The 23,505-nt window shown below is 47.9% G+C and overlaps 1 protein-coding gene across 1 annotated transcript in view; it reads left to right on the forward strand.

Moving 5' to 3' along the window:
• The first annotated feature begins 29 nt into the window (after nt 1-29).
• The window catches only part of LOC145349275 (arfaptin-2-like), a 66,997-nt gene continuing 43,521 nt past the window's right edge, over nt 30-23,505 (forward strand). Inside the window, exon 1 of the mRNA XM_080197785.1 lies at nt 30-151. The gene's annotated coding sequence lies outside the window, so the exon portion shown is untranslated. The remainder of the gene's footprint in view (nt 152-23,505) is intronic.

The following is a 23,505-nucleotide window of genomic DNA, read 5'->3' on the forward strand; positions in this document are numbered from 1 at the left end:
CCGGTTAATTCAAGCGTCACTTCCTGGCGGCGGCCGGTTCGGCTCCGGGGCCCGGAGAGGTAAACGGGAGAGAGTGACCGGTCCGAGCGGCTCGGACAGCGGCACTGAGCCGGCCCCAGCGTCCCGGATCCACCGCTCCGGACAGCGGCCGGTAAGAGAAACGGTGGGGGTGACGGGGAGGTAGAGGAGCTGTGCTGACTGGGATGGGGGAATGGGGACCCCGGGGGAGATGGGGATCGGCGGGGGGAGGCTGGGTTGGTGCTGATGGGGGAAGCTGGGCCCGGGGGGGGAGGGTTCGGAGCCTGGTTTGGGGGGGGCGGTGGTCGGAGCCTGGTTTGGGGGGTGGTCGGAGCCTGGTTTGGGGGGGTGGTCGGAGCCTGGTTTGGCGGAGGGGGGGAGCGTTGGGGGTCTGGGGGTCTGAGCCTGGTTTGGAGGAGGGGGGGGTCGGGGGTCTGAGCCTGGTTTGGAGGAGGGGGGGGTCGGGGGTCTGAGCCTGGTTTGGAGGGGGGGGGGGGTCAGGGGTCTGAGCCTGGTTTGGAGGAGGGGGGGTCGGGGGTCTGAGCCTGGTTTGGAGGGGGGGGGGGGGGGGTCAGGGGTCTGAGCCTGGTTTGGAGGAGGGGGGGGTCGGGGGTCTGAGCCTGGTTTGGAGGAGGGGGGGGTCGGGGGTCTGAGCCTGGTTTGGAGGGGGGGGGGGGGTCAGGGGTCTGAGCCTGGTTTGGGGGGGGGGGTTGGGGGGTCTGAGCCTGGTTTGGAGGGGGGGTGGTTGGGGGTCTGAGCCATGTTGGGGTTCATTGATTGCAGCCCATTGGTCTGTTTGAACAGGTTGTGTTGGTGATGTGGGGCAGAGGAGAGGGGGTGTGTGGATTTGTTCAGTGGGGTGAGGATTGGGGGCTGCAGGGTGAAGGAGGAGGAGGAGGATTGGGGGCTGTGGGGTGGTGAAGGAGGAGGAGGATGGGGGCTGCGGGGTAGAGGAGGAGGATTGGGGCTGTGGGGTGGTGAAGGAGGAGGAGGATTGGGGGCTGCGGGGTAGAGGAGGAGGATTGGGGGCTGCGGGGTGGAGGAGGAGGAGGAGGATTGGGGGCTGTGGGGTGGTGAAGGAGGAGGAGGATTGGGGGCTGTGGGGTGGTGAAGGAGGAGGAGGAGGATTGGGGGCTGTGGGGTGGTGAAGGAGGAGGAGGAGGATTGGGGGCTGTGGGGTGGTGAAGGAGGAGGAGGAGGATTGGGGGCTGCGGGGTGGTGAAGAAGGAGGAGGAGGAGGATTGGGGGCTGCGGGGTGGTGAAGAAGGAGGAGGAGGAGGATTGGGGGCTGCGGGGTGGTGAAGGAGGAGGAGGAGGAGGATTGGGGGCTGCGGGGTGGTGAAGGAGGAGGAGGAGGAGGATTGGGGGCTGCGGGGTGGTGAAGGAGGAGGAGGAGGAGGATTGGGGGCTGCGGGGTGAAGGAGGAGGAGGATTGGGGGCTGCGGGGTGGTGAAGGAGGAGGAGGAGGAGGATTGGGGGCTGCGGGGTGAAGGAGGAGGAGGATTGGGGGCTGCGGGGATGATTATTGAGGAAGCTGGGGGCTGAGCCATGTTGGGGTCCATTAACTGAAGCCATTGGTGTTTGAGCAGGGAGTGCACTTGCTGAGTGTACCTGAAGCTTGCAATGGTGGCTGTGATGTTTGTGCTGACGGTGTCACTGGCAAGATTGGTATGGACTGTTCTGGTGGGGAACTAGGTTGATGATACGGAGCTATCTGCAGAATCAGATTAGTGAAATATTGTAGATCAAAATGTGCCTGATAGACATGGGAGACTGAGAAAGTTAAAGCACATGGGATTCAGGGGAATGTGGTGAGAATGGATCCACAACTGGCTTAGTAAGAGATGGTGAAAAGTCTGACAACACCAGGTTTTAGTCCAACCGATTTATTATATATATATATCAGACTTTTTACTGTGTTTACGCCAGTCCAATGTCGGCATTCCCACATCATTAGTAAGAGATCACAGAGAATGTTGATAGAAGGATGTTTGAGTGACCGGAGTCCAGTCGTATACCACACGGTTCAGTGCTGGCACCCTGACTGTGTGTTATAAATGATGTAGATGAAATGTGTGGGGGAGGGGGGGAATGGTAACAAGTTTGCGGGTGGTACTAAGATTGGTCGGGTGGTTAATAATGAAGAAGGTGGTCGGAGGTTACAAGATGGTATAGATGGGCTGGTCAGATGGGCAGAGCTGTGGCAGATGATATTAAACCCTGACATGTGAGGTGATGCACTTTAAAAGAAGAAACAAGACAGCGGAGTGTTAATGAATGTCAGGATCTTGGGGTAATTATTCACAGATCCCTGATGTTGGCAGAGCAGATGAATAGGATAGTTAAGGCAAATGGGACATTTGCTTTTATCAGTCATGGCATAGAGTATAAGAACAAGGAGGAGTACTGTGTGCAGTTCTGGTCACCTCACTATCGGAAGGATGTGATTGCAGTGGAGGTGGGTACAGAGGCGATTCACCAGGAAGTTTACTGGGACGGAGTGTTTGAGCTATAAAGAGAGACTGGATAGGCTGGGATTGTTTCCTTCAGAGCAGAGAAGGCTGAGGGGGAACGTGATTGAGGTGTGTAAGATTGAGGGGTATGGACAACGTGAGTAGGAAGCAGTTGTTCCCCTTGTGGGGTCAATCACGAGGGAGCAGAGTTTTAGGGTGAGGGCCAAGAGATTCAGAGTGGATTGGAGAAAACACACGGTTTCACTCAGGGTGGTGGGAATCTGGAATGCACTGCCTGGGAAAATAGTGGAGACTTTTAAAAAGTTTTGAAAGAACAGTTGAAATATCATGACATTCGGGGATATGGGACAAGTGTTGGAAAATGGGAATAGCAGCTTCAATGGTAGTTATTGTCAGTGTAGACTCGATGGGCTGAAGGGCCTTTTCTGCACTTTACGACTCTGACTAGACCAAAACAATGGTGGTTAGAACACCTGAGAAAGGCATGAGGATTGAAGAGGAGGGTGTCACACTTGAACAGATTTATCTATTTAGGATGTATGATAACGGGAAGATGGCAGATGTAGAAAGATAGAGATAGCTGATAGTAGTTTTGTAAAGTTAAAGGCTGTGTAAACAACAAGAAACCTCAAACTTCTAAGAAGAAGGCCTTTGCTGCATAGGAGACTGTTAAATAAGTTAAGGGGCCATGATATTAAGGGTAAGATCCTGGCATGGATATAAGATTGGTTGACTGGCAGAGAGCAGGATAAAGGGGTCTTTTTCAGGATGGCAGCCGGTGACCAGTGGTGTGCCTCAGGGGTCAGTGCTGGGATCACAGCCTTTCACAATGTATATTAACGATTTGGAGGAAGGAACTGAAGGCACTGTTACTAGGTTTGCAGATGATACAAAGATATATAGAAGGACAGGAAGCAGGGAGACCACGGAGGGACTTCGACAGGTTAGGAGAGTGGGAAAAGAAGTGGCGGATGGAATACAATGTGGGAAAGTGTGGAGTTATGCAGTTTGGAAGGAGGAATGGATTCATAGACTATTTTCTAAATGGGGAAATGCTTAGGAAATCAGAAACACAAAGGGACTTGGGAGTCATTATTCAAGATTCTCTGAAGGCTAACGTGCAGGTTCAGTTGGCAGTTCGGAAGGCAAATGCAATGTTAGCATTCCTGTCAAGAGGGCTAGAATAGAAGAGCAGGGATGTACCTCTGAGGCTGTGTAAGGCTCTGGTCAGATCCATTTGAAGTATTGTGAGCAGTTTTGGGCCTCATATCTAAGAAAGGATGTGCTGGCCTTGGAAAGGGTCCAGAGGAGATTTACAAGAATGATCCCTGGAATGAAGAACTTGTTGTATGAGGAATGGTTGAGGACTCTGTGCCTGTACTCGTTGGAGTTTAGAAGGATGGGGGGGATCTTATTGAGACATAAGAACATAAGAAATAGGAGCAGGAGTAGGCCATCTAGCCCTTCGAGCCTGCCCCGCCGTTCAATAAGATCATGGCTGATCTGTCGTGGCACAGTTCCACATTCCCGCCCTCTCCCCATAACCCTTAATCCCCTCTCTTATCAAAAACCCATCAACCCGCATCTTAAAAATATTTAGCGAGGTAGCCTCCACCACTTAGAAGATACTGCGAGGTCTGGATAGAGTGGACATGGAGAAGATGTTTCCACTAGTAGGAAAAACTAGAACAAGAGGGCACAACCTCAGGCTAAAGGGACGATCCTTTAAAACAGATGAGGAGGAATTTCTTCAGCCAGAGTGGGGAATCTGTGGAACTCCTTGCCGCAGAAGGCTGTGGAGGCCAAGTCATTGAGTGTCTTTAAGACAGAGATAGATAGGTCCTTGATTAATACGGGGATCAGGAGCTATGGGGAAAAGGCAAGAGATTGGGGATGAGAAAAATATCAGCCATGATTGAATGGCAGAGCTGACTCGATGGGCCGAGTGGCCTAATTCTGCTCCTATGTCTTATGGTCTAAGAAAAATATATCTCCTAAGCTGCTACATTCTGTCCACTTTCCTGTCACTCAGAAACCTGGAAAATAAGTCTGAATCTGTAGTAGAAAATAGAGACAGACTGAGGCATTATGCTGAAAATTCCTTATACGGACTAGAAGACAAATGAAAAGGTGTTTGAAGTTGCAAGAGCAAAGTAGACTGTAAGAAGTAACATCTAGAAAAGAGTCACATTTCAGCCATTCAGAACTATAAAGCTACTGAGAATTCTAGAGGTCAAGGTGGAGGACAGCAGGAAGAGAGGGTGAGAGAGAGGTTGCTGATGAGCTGCAGTGAATGCGTAAGGCTGGGACAGATCAGGATGGCAGATGACGTGGTAAAGTAGGCTGTAAGACAGCAGCGGTGGGGATGGATGTATGATGAAGGGCAATTGGCTAGCCCACTCAGTTTCTTTCTGTAGGCTCCTTGTTTTGTGGATTTCATTAATGAAGATGCTGACCAAATCCTGTAATTGGAGACTAATTGTACTCCTGACCTTGCTAAGATCAACCTGGCTCACTGTTTCATCTGAATAAGTTGTTGAAAATTGTGCACACCTCCAATAGCAATTAGACACACAGCAAACTGCCTATTGGATCATGCTGTGTAACAGAAAGCTCCCTCTGTGACATACAAACATCTCACAGCCTACGTTGCATGCTGCCTTGTCCCTACCTACCTATGTAACCTCCAGTCCTACTCTGCAGTCCCCTGATCCATGCCTCATCCCTCCCTCTTTCACCCCACCATTAGCCTCTTGGGACTCATGTTGTTATTCCGTCTTGTAGCAGTCACCTGTAGGATTGTGTGAGAGCAACAGGAATGCAACAGGAATCAGTCTATCTCACTGCTTATTCAGTGTAAGATTCATTCATTGTGTTACTGAGTATGCCAGGACCAAGTAACTGTAAGTACTGTATTACAGTTATGCAGCTAATGAGATTTCAATTGTTAAGTGAATTGGTATTAAGAATACTCATGTTTGAGAGGCATCAATTTATATTAATAATTAAACAAGGTCGTTACTAGGTTGCTTAAGAAGGAATAGATTTTTTTTTTCTTTGGTTGTGGATGGACAACTGAGATCTGTTTCTTGTAGTTCCTGTGCTATGTGGGAACTTGAAGATACTACTTATGTCCTGGTTGGGAGGGGGAGGGGAGCAGAACTTACTCAGACAATGGTAGGCCTTTGGAGAGAGTTCCAGAACAAAGAGATCTAGGGGTACATGTTCATAGCTCCTTGAAAGTGGAGTCACTGCTGGACAGAGTGGTGAAGGAGGCATTCAGCATGCTTGGTTTCATTGGTCAGAACATTGAATACAGGAGTTGGGACATCTTGTTGAAGTTGTACAAGACATTGGTAAGGCCACACTTAGAATACCGTGTACAGTTCTGGTCACCCTATTATAGAAAGGATATTAAACTAGAAAGAGTGAAGAAGAGATTTATTAGGCTGCTACTGGGACTTGGTGGATTGAGTTATAAGAGGCTGGATAGACTGAGACTTTTTTCTCTGGAGCGTAGGAGGCTGAGGGGTGATCTTATAGAGGTCTACAAAATAATGAGAGGCACAGATCAGCTAGATAGTCAATATCTTTTCCCAAAGATAGGGGAGTCTAAAACTAGAGGACATAGGTTTAAGGTGAGAGGGGAGAGATAGAAAAGTGTCCAGAGGGGCAGTTTTTTCACACAGATGTTGGTGAGTGTCTGGAACAAGCTGCCAGAGGTAGTAGAACATAGAACATAGAACATAGAACATTACAGCGCAGAACAGGCCCTTCGGCCCACGATGTTGCGCCGACCAGTTACAAAAACAATGACCCACTAGCCTATACCAATCCCTTTTCGTCCATAAACCTATCCAGAGATCTCTTAAACGCCCCCAAACTAGACGCATCTACAACTGCAGCAGGCAGGGCATTCCAATCCCTCACCACCCGCTGGGTAAAGAACCTACCCCTGACATCCGTCCTGTAGCTACCCCCCCTTAATTTAAAGTCATGCCCCCTCGTGCTAGCTTTCTCCATCCGAGGAAAAAGGCTATCACTATCCACCCTATCTAAACCCCTAATCATCTTATATGTTTCAATAAGATCCCCTCTTAGCCGCCTTCTTCCCAACGAAAACAACCCTAGATCCCTCAGTCTCTCCTCATAGGACCTCCCCACCATACCAGGCAACATCCTAGTAAACCTCCTCTGCACCCTCTCCAACGCCTCCACATCCTTCTTGTAATGCGGGGACCAGAACTGCACACAGTACTCCAAGTGCGGCCGCACTAGAGTAGTGTACAGTTGCAACATTACACTGCGACTCCTAAATTCAATCCCCCTACCAATAAACGCCAAGACACCGTACGCCTTCTTGACAACCTTATCTACTTGATTCCCAACTTTCAGGGATCTATGTACACACACACCTAGATCCCTCTGTTCATCCACACTATTCAAAGTCCTCCCGTTAGCCCTATACTCGACACATCTGTTGCTCCTACCAAAGTGAATTACCTCACACTTCTCCGCATTAAATTCCATCCGCCACCTCTCGGCCCAGCTCTGCAACCTATCTAAGTCTCCCTGCAGACTATGACACCCTTCCTCACAATCTACCACACCTCCAACTTTGGTGTCATCAGCAAATTTACTAATCCACCCAACTATACCCTCATCCAGATCATTAATAAAAATTACAAACAACAGTGGCAAAATTACAAACAACAGTAGTAGTACACAGTTACATGGGTAAGATGGGTATAGAAGGATATGGGCCAAATGTGGGCAATTGGGATTATCTTAGGAGTTTAAAAAAGAGTGGCATGGACAAATGGGGCCAAAGGGCCTGTTTCCATGCTGTAAACCTCTGTCATTCTGTGACTTTGTCTCGAGCATCTTGAAGACCTGGGCATGATGAGACTGGTGTGGTTTACAGAGTGGGCCATCCCTATCAATCCTGTCATCAAACCAGACAAGATAGTCTGCATTTCTGGGATTAAAAACTGACCGTCAATTGAGCTGCCAAATTAGACCGGTGTCTGAGTCCAGATCAAGGATCTGTATGCAAAACTAACTGGTGGCTTGAAGTTTACTAAGCTTGACATGAGTCTCACACTTGAATTAGATGAGTCATGCTGTGTGTGACTTGCGCTGCACACAGGTTTGTACGAATACACAGGGCGGCATGGTGGCACAGAGATTAGCACTACTGCCTCACAGCGTCATGGACCCTGGTTTAATTCCCGGTTTGGGTGATTGTGCTGAGTCTGCACGTTCTCCCCATGTCTGAGTGGGTTTCCTCCAGGGTCTCTAGTTTCCTCCCACAGTCCAAAGATGTGCTGGTTTGGAGGATTGGTCATGCTAAATTGCCACTTAGTGATAGGGGGACTAGCTCAGGTAAATACATGGGATTATGGGCATAGAACATTACAGCGCAGTGCAGGCCCTTCGGCCCTCTGTTGCGCCGACCAGTGGAACCAATCTAATGACCTAATAGGGCCTGGGTGGGATTGTGGTTGGTACAGCTTTGATGGGCCAAATGGCCTCCCCTGCACTGTAGGAATTCTATGATTTTACACCTGATTACCGTTTGGAGTATTGTTGGTGTGTGTTAATTTTCAGCATATGGTGAAAATCCTGTTCCCCAGGGTTGCGGTTTATTTGGGCAGTGTATTGATTATTGGTTGCATGGAAGAGAAGCTCTTGGTTAATTTGGAAAAGTGTTGAAATGGTTGATGATTGCTGGAGTTCGTGTAAGAGAGAAGTGTACTTTTCAGGCCAGTGAGGTGATCTATTTGGGTTACAATGTTGACACAAAATGGCTGCAGCCCTTGGATGAAAACATAAAGGCCATTACGGAAACACCATGTTCCCGGGATATTACAGAGCTGAAATCCTTCCTGGATATGGTGGGAGATTCATTTCAAACTTGGCCACCTGATTGGCATCCCTGCACACCATACTGAGAAAACACCAAAGGTGGTTTTGGAAGGTGCCTCAGCATGGGGCTTTCACTCAGGTAAAACAATAATCTGTCAACAAATCCGCAGGTAAATCCCCATCCTCAGAAGGATCTTGTACTTGCATTCTGTCTCCACGGAATTGGGGTTGTATTTTTTCACAGATTGAAAGGTGGAGGTGAGAAACCAGTAGTGTAAGTATCAAGGACACTTTCTGAAGCAAAAAAGCAATCCTCCCAGATCGAATCAGATGCGTTAGCTGTGGTTGTTGGCGCAAAATTCCACCAGTACGTCTATGGAAAGCATTTTGCAACAGGGATGGACCATAAACCATTACGCTAAAGCACTCCCTCCTATAATCTCAGCTCGGATGCACGCTTGGGGTAAATGCTGTTGGCTTTGAATAAATACACCTTAGAGCATCACCCAGAGCCTGGATATCTAACACTGATGCTGGTACAATCCCAGCTAGGTCAGAAGGATCCCAGGATAGAATCCAAGCTCAAAAGATCATCAGTTATTTCTGATTTTATCAAAAGTGGAAGAAATTGAGTCAGTGGGCTGCAAATCAGCATTTAACAACACAAGAAAATATTTATTCAATGTTTAAAAATGAATTATAGCACTGTACTGCTTTACGCCATTAGTATAACACTTACAGGTTTAAGGTTACTACAGATGAAGCCACAATTGTCTCATTAGCACCTGATATCAATATTTGCAGATTTCCTCTCTGAATTCCCCCGAGGTGATTGTTGTACAGGACGATTTAAACTCCACTCCCAGAAATGGGCTTTAAAAATCTGAGCAAAACTCCCATTTAGTGATCCACATTCCAAAATCTGGTTCACGTTTTCCAATGACCTCGTTGGTCAGAGTTTCCACTCCACCTTTAGCAGTGAGTATGTGCCAGGATTTTCTTGCCTTAATGTTACAATTTGTTCACAAAACAATTACTAGAGTTACTTTCAGAAAGCTTTTTTCTAGCAGTTCTCACCAATTATCTCTCCCAACTTTTTTCAAGTCTGTTCTCCAGTAGATGTTCTGAAATGCTGTTGTTACAGTTCACTGGATATTCCATTAGCTGTTTGAACCATTACTCCATTGTAAGGCTGCAGCTTCATGGAGGTTTGAGAAATCCATCTTGTCTTTCTTCCAGATCCAACTGAACTAGTGTTTGCTGCAGATTTTACGACAAAGGAAGCTGTCTGCTCCTGACAGGTTCCTAGGCAACTATCAGGAGTTTGCATTCTGAAGCTCAAACAAAGTAGAATCTCAGCTGGATGTTGAGATGAAAGCCCCACACAGACAAACGTTGTTGAGTCTGAAAGCTAATCACCATTTCCTCTCAAGAATCTCTCTACCTCTACCCTATCTAGCCCCTTCATTATCTTGTACGTCTCTATAAGATACCCCCTCAGCCTTCTAAACTCTTAATGAGTACAGACCCAGTCTATTCAGTCTCTCTTCATAAGCTAACCCCCTCATGTCTGGTGTCCTGTTAGATTGCTGGCCTGAGCAAGACGATCTCTAAAAGAAACACAAACCAATAATACTTCTCGATGTGAAATTCGCCTGCTAGCCGGGGATATTGACATCTCTCGGTAATGGGGACCTAAAGGGGGAAGGATATTGTGACGAATCTGAGACCATGTGACATTTTGTCCAATAGGATGGGAATAACTGCTATTTAAAGGAGTGCGTGCAGGGCTTTAATCTGCAGCTTTTCAGGACTGAGCGCAGGAGTATAGATTGCTATTGCTGCGTCGTATAATTAGGCCCCTGTAAATAATTGTTCTACTTGTGAATAAATAGTTTATCGCCTTATTTGCTGATGATCATTTGGCGTTTCCATTGCTGCAGCTTCATTCGCTCCTTCATTGCGTATAAAATGAGTAACGCTTTGCAGAAATACGCATAGAAACATATACAGAAAATACAAGCAGGAGGGGGCCATTCAGCTCTTTAAGCCTGCTCCGCCAATCATTAAGATCAGGCTGATCGTTAAATTCAATATCCTGATTCTCTGATTTCCACCCTTTGCCCTCATATCCCTCGATCCCTTTCGCCCCAAAAGCCATATCTAATTTCTTCTTGAAATCAGACATTGTTTTGTCCTCAGCTACTTTCTGTGGGAGTGAATTCCACACATTCCCCACCCTCTGGGTGAAGAAATTTCTCCTCACCTCAGTTCTAAAAGGTTTACCCCTTATCCTCAAACTATCACCCCTAGTTCTGGACTCCCCCACCATTGGGAACATTCTTTCTGAATCTATCCTGTCTAACCCTGTTAGAATTTTATAAGTTTCTATGAGATTCCCCTCTCACTCTTCTAAACTCCAGTGATTATAATCCTAACCAATTTAGTCTCTTCTCATATGACAGGCCTGCCATAAGTTAAAGTTTATTTATTGGTCACACAAGTAAGGCTTACAATAACACAGCAATGAAGTTACTGTGAAATTCCCCTAGTTCATAAGATATAGGAGCAGAATTAGGCCATTCAGCCCATTGAGCCTGCTCTGCCAGCTACTGGCCCGGATGGGGTACCCTGAACGTGCACTCAGATCCTGTGTAGATCAGCTGCCAGGGGTATTCGCAGACATACAAAGAACAACCCAGCACGGGAAACAGGCCCTTCGGCCCAACGAGACCGCGCCGCCGCATCACCCTACACCTATTCTACCCTGCGTGTCTACGAATGGAACCCCTAACTTAGCCAGATTCAGGGGAGAATAGTGTCAATTTGGTAAAACCAATCAGCCTAAGAGCGCATCTTTGGGGTGTGGGAGGAAACCAGAGCGCCCGGAGGAAACCCACGCAACCACAGGGAGAATGCACAAACTCCCACAGACACAGGCCCAAATCCATGTATCTGCACAGCTAGCAGTGATAGTCACCGAGCTGTTGCGGCGCCCGTCTACCGGTCCAGGATCAAGCACACACACCGACACGAAGTACTAGGCCACTCCCGGAACCTCCAAGAGCAGCCCACGCACGACCCACCGTGTGCATGCCTCTTGTTTGACACGAGGTGGACCTCCACCTGCGGAATAAAAAGACAAAAACGTTAATCTTACAAGTCTGCTTTTCCGGTGTCTCCCGAGGTTCTGACCTTATTTAATAGCCCCTACTGTAACCCTCCATTCTCGTTTCACTCGTGCCTATCTAACTGAACCTTAAACGAGTCCAATGTTCCTGCCTCCACCATCCTACTTGGTAGCGCGTTCCATACCCCCACAACTCTCTGCGTAAAGAACCTTCCTCTCACATCCAAATTATACCTCTTCCCCCCTCACCCTTAAATCATGACCTCTTGTATTTGTACCCAGTCTAGGGAGCAGTCTCTCACTATTGACTCTATCTATTCCCTTCAGTATCTTATATATCTCTATCATGTCCCCCCTCAATCTCTGTCTTTCCAAGGAGAATAGTCCCAGTTTCAACCTCTCGTCATAACAATCTGAGGTCCCTATCTGCTTCAGAAAAATGAACATCACCCCGGTACCTAAGAGAAACCAAGCAGTGTGCCTTAATGAATATCAGCCGGTGGCTTTGACATCCGTCATTATGAAGTGCTTCGAAAGGTTAGTCATGGCACGAATCAATTCCAGCCAACTGGATCCAATACAGTTTGTGTACCACCACAACAGATCCACGGCAGATGTCACTTTCCTGACCCTCCACTCAACCCTGGAACACCTGGATAACAAGGACACCTATGTCAGACTCCTATTTATTGATTACAGCTCAGCCTTCAAAACCATTATTCCTACGAAACTCATCTCCAGACTGTGGCCTGGGCCTCGGCACCTTCCTCTGTGACTGGAACCTGAACTTCCTAACTCACAGACCACAATCAGTAAGGATGGGCAACAACACCACCTCCACGATCATCCTGAGCACCGGTGCCCCACAAGGCTGTGTTCTCAGGCCCCTACTATACTCCTTATACACCTATGACTGTGTGGCCAAATTCCCCTCCAATTCGATTTTCAAGTTTGTTGATGACACCGCCGTAGTGGGTCGGATCTCAAACAATGATGAGACAGAGTATAGGAATGAGATAGAGAATCTGGTGAACTGGTGCAGCAACAATAATCTCTCCCTCAATGTCAACCAAATGAAGGAGATTGTCATCGACTTCAGTATGCATAAAGGAGAACATGCCCTTGTTTACATCAATGGGAACGGAATAGAAAGGGCTGAGAGCTTCAAGCTTTTAAGTGTCCAGATCACCACCAACCTGTCCTGATTTCGCCCCCCCATGCCAAACTGTAGTTAAGAAAGCCCTTCAACGCCTCTACTTAGAAGATTAAGGAAATTTGGCATGGCAGCTACGACTCTCCCCAACTTTTACAGATATAACCAGAAAGAATGTTTTCTATGGTGTATCTCAGCTTAGTATGCCTCCTGCTCTGCCTTGTTGTTCATCCATCGTCATCTATGAGGACCACGACACCATTAGTCACTTTGAGGCTGCTTGCGGTGTGTCCAAAGATGACTGATCAGGGCCAATTCGGGCACGGAATGTCCTGACACACATATTGGACAGACTTGTGTAGTCACTGTAGTTTTTGCGCTGGTGGCTCTGGACTTGCGCAGCTCGTGCTTAAGTTGTGCTTCAGCAATACACCTTGCTTCGTGAGCTTGACAGTCTTTGTGGATGAGGCAGCGCCAGGCAGGGTGGTTTTGTGCCAGCGTTTCCCAGGTGGTCGTGTCAATGTCAAGTGACTTCAGGGGGGCTTTGAGTGTGTCTTTGAAACGTTTCTTCTGCCCTCCATGCGAGCGTCTTCCAGCAGAGAGTTCCCCAAAAAGGAGCTGCTTGGGTATACGCTCATCTGACATACGGATGACATGACCTGCCCACTGGGTCTACATTCTCATCAGCAGTGTGTAGGTTAGGTTGATTGGCCATGCTAAGAAATTGCCCCTTGGTGTCCAGGATGCGTAGGTTAGTGGGTATAATATGTAGGGATATGGGGGTAGGGCCTGGGTGGGATTGTGTTCGGTGCAGACGTGATGGGCCGAAGGGCCTCTTTCTGCACTGTAGGGTTCTATGATTCTATGATGTGCAGTTTTGGTTCTATGATTCTATGATGTGCAGTTTTGGGCGCCGCACCTGAGCAAGGATATTTTGGCCTTGGAGGGAGTGCAGAGGAGGTTTACTAGGCTGATACCGGAGTTGAGGGGGTTGAGCTATGAGGAGAGGCTGAATAAACTAGGCTTGTACTCGTTAGAGTTTAGAAGGATGAGGGGAGATCTCATTGAGACGTATAAGATGATGAATGGGATGGATAGGATAGAGGTGGAAAGACTCTTCCCGCTCAAAAAAGACAGTAGGACTAGGGGGCACAGCCTCAAGATAAAGGGGGGGCGGTTCAGAACGGAGTTGAGGAGGAACTTCTTCACTCAAAGGGTGGTGAATCTCTGGAATTCTCTGCCCGTTGAAGTGGTGGAGGCTGCCTCGCTAAATATTTTTAAGAAGCGGGTTGATGGGTTTTTGATAAGAGAGGGGATTAAGGGTTATGGGGAGAGGGCGGGAAAGTGGAACTGAGCCACGACAGATCAGCCATGATCTTATTGAATGGCGGGGCAGGCTCGAAGGACCAGATGGCCTACTCCTGCTCCTATTTCTTATGTTCTTATGTTCTTATGATGATAGACTTGCTGTAGAGAGAACTTCAGTGGCTGGTACTTTGTCTTGCCATCGGATGTGTAATATTCTGCGAAGACAAGTCATGTGGAAATGATTGAGCTGTCTTGCATGCCTTCGATACACAGTCCGCATTTCACAGGCACGCAGGAGGGTAGTGAGTACCGTGGCGCTGTAGACCTTCAGTTTTGTTGCTGGGCTGATCCCTCGACGTTCCCATACAGTGGAGCGCAGTCTACCGAAAGCAGAACTTGCCTTTGCTATTCTGCAGTTAACTTTTGTATCAGTAGTCACTGCTTGGGAGACGGTGCTGCCAAGATAAGTGAACTGGTCCACTGCCTGTAGTTTCTGTCCTTTGGTTGTGATTATGGATTCTGTGTACGGTGCATGAGGAGCAGGCTGGTGCATGACTTCAGTCTTTTTAATGTTGATGGTGAGTCCAAAGTTGTCACAAGCCGTGGAAAATTTGTCCATGCTGACTTGCATCTCTGGCTCTGAGCCAGTATATAGGGTGCAGTCATCGGCAAAGAGAAAATCTCGCAGAACAGTCTCCTTCACTTTGGTAATAGCTTGAAGTCTCCTCAGGTTGAAGAGTTTCCCAACCACTCTGTACTTGAGGCTGATTCCAGCAACACTGTCCTGGAGAGCATCATTCAGCATGGCAGTAAACATCATGCTGAACAGTGCGAGTATGAGCACACAACCCTTTTTGACACCACTGGTGACTGGGAACGCCTCAGAGGATTCTCCACCATCCAGTACTCTGGCCATCATGGAACTGGCGTACCATCTGAATGAATTTGCGGGAGGGCAGTCGAACTTTGACATAATCCTCCACAGGCCTTGTCGGCTTAGTGTCGAAGGCTTTCGCAAGGGCGTCAAAGCTTGTGTAGAGCTCACGATTCTGCTCCTGACACTCCTCCTGAAGTTGGAGCACAGCAAAAATCATGTCAATAGTCCCACGAGCTTTGCAGAAGCCACACTGTGACTCTGGAAGCAGACCCAGCCCCAGATGAGTGACCAGACGATTTAGCAGGACTCTTGTGAGGGTTTTTCCTGTGATGGAGAGCAGTGAGATTCCTTGGTGGTTGTCGCATACTTGCCGATTGCCCTTCCTCTTGTAGAGATGTAGGATGGAAGCATCTTTAAGTTCCTGAGCAATGGATCCTTGCTTCCAAAACATAGAACATTACAGCGCAGAACAGGCCCTTCGGCCCACGATGTTGCGCCGACCAGTTAAAAAACAATGACCCACTAAGCTAAACCAATCCCTTTTCGTCCATAAACCTATCCACGGATCTCTTAAACGCCCCCAAACTAGGCGCATTTACAACTGCAGCAGGCAGGGCATTCCAATCCCTCACCACCCTCTGGGTAAAGAACCTACCCCTGACATCCGTCCTATAACTACCCCCCCCTTAATTTAAAGCCATGCCCCCTCGTGCTAGCTTTCTCCATCCGAGGAAAAAGGCTATCACTATCCACCCTATCTAAACCTCTAATCATCTTATATGTTTCAATAAGATCCCCTCTTAGCCGCCTTCTTTCTAACGAAAACAACCCCAAATCCCTCAGTCTCTCTTCATAGGACCTCCCCTCCATACCAGGCAATATCCTGGTAAACCTCCTCTGCACCCTCTCCAAAGCCTCCACGTCCTTCCTGTAATGTGGGGACCAGAACTGCACACAATACTCCAAGTGCGGCCGCACCAGAGTTGTGTACAGTTGCAACATGACGCTGCGACTCCTAAATTCAATCCCCCTACCAATAAACGCCAAGACACCGTATGCCTTCTTAACAACCTTATCTACTTGATTCCCAACTTTCAGGGATCTATGTACACATACACCTAGATCCCTCTGTTCATCCACACTATTCAAAGTCCTCCCGTTAGCCCTATACTCGACACATCTGTTATTCCTGCCAAAGTGAATTACCTCACACTTCTCCGCATTAAACTCCATCCGCCACCTCTCGGCCCAGCTCTGCAACCTGTCTGTCTCCCTGCAAACTATGACACCCTTCCTCACAATCTACCACACCTCCGACTTTGGTGTCATCAGCAAATTTACTAATCCACCCAACTATACCCTCATCCAGATCATTAATAAAAATTACAAACAGCAGTGGCCCCAAAACAGATCCCTGAGGCACACCACTCGTAACCGAACTCCATGACGAATATTTACCATCAACCACCACCCTCTGTCTCCTATCTGCTAGCCAATTCCTGATCCAATTTCCTAGACTACCCTCAATCCCATACATCTGCATTTTCTGCAGAAGCCTACCATGGTGAACCTTATCAAACACCTTACTAAAATCCATATACACCACGTCAACTGCCTTACCCCCATCCACCTCTTTGGTCACTTTTTCAAAAAACTCAATAAGGTTAGTAAGGCACGACCTACTCGCTACAAAACCATGCTGACTATCTCCAATCAATTCATTACTCTCCAAATAACTATAAATCCTATTCCTAATAATTTTTTCTAAAACCTTGCCCACAACAGAAGTAAGACTCACCGGTCTATAATTCCCGGGGAAGTCTCTGTTCCCCTTCTTAAACAATGGGACAACATTCGCTATCCTCCAATCTTCCAGTACTATACCAGAGACCAACGACGACCTGAAGATCAGAGCCAGAGGCTCTGCAATCACCTCTCTTGCCTCCCAGAGAATCCTAGGGTAAATCCCATCTGGACCAGGGGACTTATCTATTTTCAAACCCTCTAGAATATCCAGCACATCCCCCTTATCAACTGCAATACTGTCTAGTTTACACCCCTGCAACCCAGTGTCCTCCTCAGCTATATTCATGTCCCCCTGCGTGAACACCGAAGAGAAATATTGGTTCAATGCCTCTCCAATCTCTTCCGGTTCCACACACAACTTCCCTCTACTGTCTGTAACTGGCCCTAATCTTGCCCTAACCAACCTTCTGTTCTTGACATACCTATAGAGCGCCTTAGGATTCTCCTTAATCCTATCAGCCAAAGTCTTCTCATGTCCTCTTTTAGCCCTTCTCAACTCACTCTTCAACAAAAGGACTGGAACAACTCGGTGAGCTTCTCGATAAGTACAGGACCAGCAGCTTTGTAGATCTCTGCGGGTATGGCATCTGTCCCTGGGGCTTTACCACTGGATAGCTGGCTGACAGCTTTCGTGACTTCGGCTACTACCGATGGGTCATCCATGGTGCTGTTGATATCAACCTGGGGAATCCTGTCTGTTGCCTCATCGTTAATAGATGATGATCGGTGGAGGACGGCTTCAAAGTGTTCAGCCCATCTCTGCAGGATCTGAGCCCTCTCTGTAATGAGAGTTAGAACATAGAACATTACAGCGCAGAACAGGCCCTTCGGCCCACGATGTTGCGCCGACCAGTTTTTTTTAAAAAAACACTGACCCACTAATCTAAACCAATCCCTTTTCGTCCATAAACCTATCCACAGATCTCTTAAACGCCCCCAAACTAGGCGCATTTACAACCGCAGCAGGCAGGGCATTCCAATCCCTCACCACCCTCTGGGTAAAGAACCTACCCCTGACATCCGTCCTATAACTACCACCCCTTAATTTAAAGCCATGCCCCCTCGTGCTAGCATTCTCCATCCGAGGAAAAAGGCTATCACTATCCACCCTACCTAAACCTCTAATCATCTTATATGTTTCAATAAGATCCCCTCTTAACCTCCTTCTTTCCAGCGAAAACAACCCCAAATCCCTCAGTCTCTCCTCATATGAGCTCCCCTCCATACCGGGCAACATCCTGGTAAACCTCCTCTGCACCCTCTCCAAAGCCTCCACGTCCTTCCTGTAATGTGGGGACCAGAACTGCACACAGTACTCCAAGTGCGGCTGCACCAGAGTTGTGTACAGTTGCAACATGACGCTGCGACTCCTAAATTCAATCCCCCTACCAATAAACGCCAAGACACCGTATGCCTTCTTAACTACCTTATCTACTTGATTCCCAACTTTCAGGGATCTATGTACACATACACCTAGATCCCTCTGCTCCTCCACACTATTCAAAGTCCTCCCGTTAGCCCTATACTGAACACATCTGTTACTCCTACCAAAATGAATTACCTCACACTTCTCCGCATTAAACTCCATCCGCCACCTCTCGGCCCAGCTCTGCAACCTGTCTAAGTCACCCTGCAAACTATGACACCCTTCCTCACAATCTACCACACCACCGACTTTGGTGTCATCAGCAAACTTACTAATCCACCCAACTATACCCTCATCCAGATCATTAATAAAAATTACAAACAGCAGTGGCCCCAAAACAGATCCCTGAGGCACACCACTCGTAACCGAACTCCATGACGAATATTCACCATCAACCGCCACTCTCTGTCTCCTATCTGCCAGCCAATTCCTGATCCAAGTACCTAGATCACCCCCAATCCCATACATCTGCATTTTCTGCAGAAGCCCACCATGGTGAACCTTATCAAACGCCTTACTAAAATCCGTATATACCACGTCAACTGCCTTACCCCTATCCACCTCTTTGGTCACTTTCTCAAAGTTGTACCATCTGTACTCAGGAGGAGGGAACTCCCTAGAGATTGAGGACCGTAGAGAGTGTTGAGGCCTTCACAGAACTGTTTCAAGTCGTTTCAATCAGCGTATCCCTGTATTTCATCTGCCTTGGCGCTCAGCCAGGCATCCTGCATTTTACGCAGTTTATTCTGGACTGTCCTGCGAGCACTGGGAAAAGCATTTTTCTTGGCAGCTGAAGATGGGTCGTTCTGACAGACCCGATGAAGACGGTGCTTTTCAACAAGTAGAGCCTGTATCTCCTCATCATTCTCATTGAACCAGTCATGCTGCTTGCGGGTAGAGGGCCCGAGCATCTTCAGCACAGATGTATGGATAGCATCCGTGAAGCGTTCCCAGTCTTCCTCAGCGCTGCCTGCGAGGTGTAGGTCAGCAAGCTTGATTTCTAAGTCTTCAGCCAGTGCTGAAGCTAACAGTTGGGTTCTAGCACAGATCCCTGCAGAGCCCCAGTAGTCACTGACTGCCAGTTAGAAAAAGAACCATTTATGTCAACTCTCTGCTTCCTGCCAAGCTTTCTAAGATTCTGGTTAGATCACAATTAAGATGGTCGGAATCCAGTTCTGATCATCATCATACGCGAGGATCTTTGAGGATGCAAAGGAGATTTACCAGTATGGTTCTGGGATTTTAGCTACAAGGTTGGATTGGAGAAGTTGGGGTTGTTCTCCTTGGAACACAGGCGATTAAGGAAATATTTGATAAGAGGTTTGCAACAAAAATAAATAGTTGAGGGAAGTTTACATGAATGGAGGTTTGAAAAGTTAAAGAGAAGGCAGTGATGTGGATAATGATCAAATTCTCAGATCCAACCCAACGGCTACCTGCTTTCAACCTTCAAAGAACAACCCAGCACGGGAAACAGGCCCTTCGGCCCAACGAGCCCGCGCCGCTGCATTCTCCTACACCTACCCTGCCCTGCGTGTATGTGAGTGGAACCCCTAACTTAGCCAGATTCAGGGGAGAATAGTGTCAATTTGTTACACCAATCAGCCTAAGAGCACATCTTTGGGGTGTGGGAGGAAACCAGAGCGCCCGGAGGAAACCCACGCAACCACAGGGAGAATGCACAAACTCCCACAGACACAGGCCCAAATCCATGTATCTGCACAGCTAGCAGTGATGGTCACTGAGCTGTTGCGGCGCCCATCTACCGGTCCAGGATCAAGCACACACACCGACACAAAGTACTAGGCCACTCCCGGAACCTCCAAGAGCAGCCCACGCACGACCCACAGTGTGCATGCCCCTCGTTTGACAACAAGGTGGACCGCCACCTGCGGAATAAAAAGACAAAAACGTTAACATGTAAGTCTGCATTTCCGGTGTCTCCCGAGGCTCTGACCCTATTTAATACCCCCTACTATAACCCTCCATCCTTGTTTTGCTCATGTGTCTATCTAAGTAAACCTTAAACAAGTCCAACATGCCTGCCTCCACCACCCTACTCGGTAGCGCGTTCCATACCCCCACGACCCTCTGCGTGAAGAACCTTCCTCTCATATCCAAATTATACCTCTCCCCTCTCACCCTTAGATCATGACCTCTTGTGATTGTACCCAATCTAGGGAGCAGCCTATCACTATTGACTCTATCTATTCCCTTCAGTATCTTATATACCTCTATCATGTCTCCCCTTAATCTCCGTCTTTCCAAGGAGAAAAGTCCCAGTTTCCCCAACCTTTCCTCGTAACTCAGTCCTTCCATGCCAGGCAACATCCTGGTAAACCACCTCTGCACCCTCTCCAGAGTCTCCACGTCCTTCCGGTAGTAAGGTGACCAGAACTGGATGCAGTACTCCAAATGCGGTCTAACCAACGTTCTGTACAACCGAAGCATTAGACGGCAGCTCCTATACTCTATACCCCTTCCTATAAAGGCTAGCATTCCATAAGCTTTCCTCACAACCTTCTCTACTTGTGTCGCAACCTTCATAGACTTGTGAACTTGCACTCCCAGGTTCCTCTGTATTTCTATACTCCTAATCGGTCTACCTTTTATCACGTAGTTCCTCTCTGCATTATTCCTTCCAAAATGCATCACCTCGCATTTGTCAGGATTAAATTCCATCTGCCACCTATCTGCCCAATATACCAACCTATCTATATCCTGCTGTATCGCCTGACATTCCTCCTCAGTATCCGCCAATCCTGCCATCTTGGTGTCATCCGCAAACTTGCTGATCACACCACGTACGCTCTCTTCCAAATCGTTTATGTATACTACAAAGAGGAGAGGTCCCAGTACTGAGCCCTGCAGCACACCACTGGTCACTGGCCTCCAGCCCGAAAAGGTCCCCTCAACAACTACCCTTTGTCTCCTATTGCCCAGCCAGTTCTCAATCCAGCTAGCTACCTGCCCTTGTATCCCATGTGCCTTTACCTTTTCTACCAGCCTACCATGAGGGACTTTGTCAAACGCCTTACTGAAATCCATATAGATGACATCAGTGGCTCGCCCATCCTCAACCGTTTTTGTCACCTCCTCAAAGAATTCTACCAGATTCGTAAGGCAAGACCTCCCCTTAACAAAGCCATGTTGCGTATCCCTAATCAGATCGCAACGCTCCAAATGCTCATACATCCTACCCCTAAGTATTTTTTCCATTAATTTTCCTACCACCGATGTCAAACTCACTGGTCTATAATTTCCAGGGTTATCCCTACTACCTTTTTTTAAACAGCGGTACAACATTAGCTACCCTCCAGTCTTCTGGGACCTCACCTGTGTCCAAGGAAGAGACAAAGATTTGCGCCAGAGGCCCAGCAATTTCATCTTTCACCTCCCTAAGCAGCCTGAGATAAATACCATCAGGCCCCGGAGCTTTATCCATTTTTATGCTACCTAAAAGCCTTAGCACTTCTTCCCTCGTAATGGATATTTCCTGCCACTGATCTACAGCTCCCTCCAAGACACTGCACGACACCGAACCCCTCTCCTTCGTGAATACCGACGCAAAGTATTCATTCAGGATCTCCCCCATTCCCTCAGACTCGATACATAGCTCCCCTCCTTTGTCCCTAAGAGGACCAATTTTCCCTCTAACCGCTCTCTTGCTCCTAATATAAGAATAAAATGCCTTTGGATTTTCCTTAATCCTATCAGCCAAAGCCATTTCATGCCTCCTCTTCGCCCATCTAACTCCCCTTTTTAGCTCCCCCTCCTACTCTCTCTATATTCCTCCAGCGCACTCTCCGTACCCAGTTGTTTTGACCTAACATACGCCTCCCTCTTCTTCCTAACCAAGTCTTCGATACCCCCTGTAATCCACGGCTCTCTAATCCTACCTTTCCCATCCTTCCGCTTAACTGGCACATGCCTTTCCTGCAACATTTTCATTTTGCCCTTAAAAGCCTCCCACTTGCCAACCGTGGACTTGCCAGCTAGCAGTCCCTCCCAATCAGTGTCCTTCAGCTCCCTCCTAATCTGGCTATAGCGCGCCTTCCCCCAGTTCAGCACTCATCCCTTTCCATTTTTATCCTAAAGTAGACGGACTTGTGGTCACTGTTAGCCACATGTTCGCCTACCTCAACCTCAACCACCTGCCCCGGCTCATTACCCAACACTAAATCCAGTATAGCCCCTTCCCTAGTCGGGCTAGTTACGTACTGCTCTAGGGACCCTTCCAAAACACATTTTACAAACTCCTCTCCCTCCGTACCCCCAGCTCTAGGCCCCCTCCAATCCACTCCAGGAAGATTAAAGTCACCCACTACAACCACCTTATTCTTTCTGCACCTATCCAAAATGCCCCTGCAAATGCCTCCCTCCACTGACCTCGGGCTGTTGGGTGGCCTATAGTATACTCCTAGCATCATAATCTCTCCCTTCTTATTCCTCAACTCCACCCACAGCGACTCAATCCCTAACTCCTCCATATTGTCCTCCCTCTGCACTACTGTGATGTTCTCCTTTACTAACAGTGCCACCCCTCCACCTCTCTTTAACCCTCCTCTGTCACACCTAAAACACTTATACCCAGGAACATTCAGCTGCCAGTCCTGCCCTTCACGTAACCACATCTCCATTACTGCCACCACATCTAACTTCCTCACAAACCTTCCAAGGAAAGAGTGGTCCACCCAACAGGTTCAGGACATACCATGGCCCTGCTTAGCCAGCCTCCACCAATGGGACATTAGTGCCTGTGGGAGAGACTAGACTCTGCACAGATCGAGTGTTCAATCCACAGACTCAGCACAAGCCTATCCCTACACAACACAGCAGGACTGGAACAAACTGCCTGGCTTAGGGAATTCGCATTTGCTAAGTAAATAACAATAATAATGTGTGACAGCAAGGGAAGGCGTGTTCAAAAAAGTGCACCAGATATGACCAGGATTGGGAAAATTGGCTTAAAACTGACAGGCAGGGTTGGGGGTAGGATTTGTTGAAGGAAGATTTGGAAATCCAAAACTAAAATTTGAAGCAATAGAAAAGTATATCGATGTGGACAAGCTGTATGGGTCAGGAAGAGATAGATTTATGTATCAGAAAATAAGATCCATGTAGGAAATAGTATTAAAAATAAAACTGAAATCATTTGATCTGGAAGAAAGATAGCTGAACTAGTGACCATTGGTACAATTAGAGGGAAATGGTTTTGATCCCATCACCACAACTGACACGGCCCTTGAGTCACATTCACCAGCAGCTACATGCCTGATGACAAGTCCTCAAGAAATGCGCCAAGAAAGTGCTGAAGAAGCTGCAAAGAGTGGTGTGAGGAGGAGGAAGCCCAGGGAGGGAGGTTACACCATCTACATTTATAAACTGATGAAGCAAGTTCACCCTGACGCCGGCATCTCCTCCAAAACCATCAGGAACTCCATC

Source organism: Carcharhinus amblyrhynchos, chromosome 10 (assembly GCF_965287045.1).
Source record: "Carcharhinus amblyrhynchos chromosome 10, sCarAmb.v2.hapA, whole genome shotgun sequence".
NCBI lineage: Eukaryota > Metazoa > Chordata > Chondrichthyes > Carcharhiniformes > Carcharhinidae > Carcharhinus > Carcharhinus amblyrhynchos.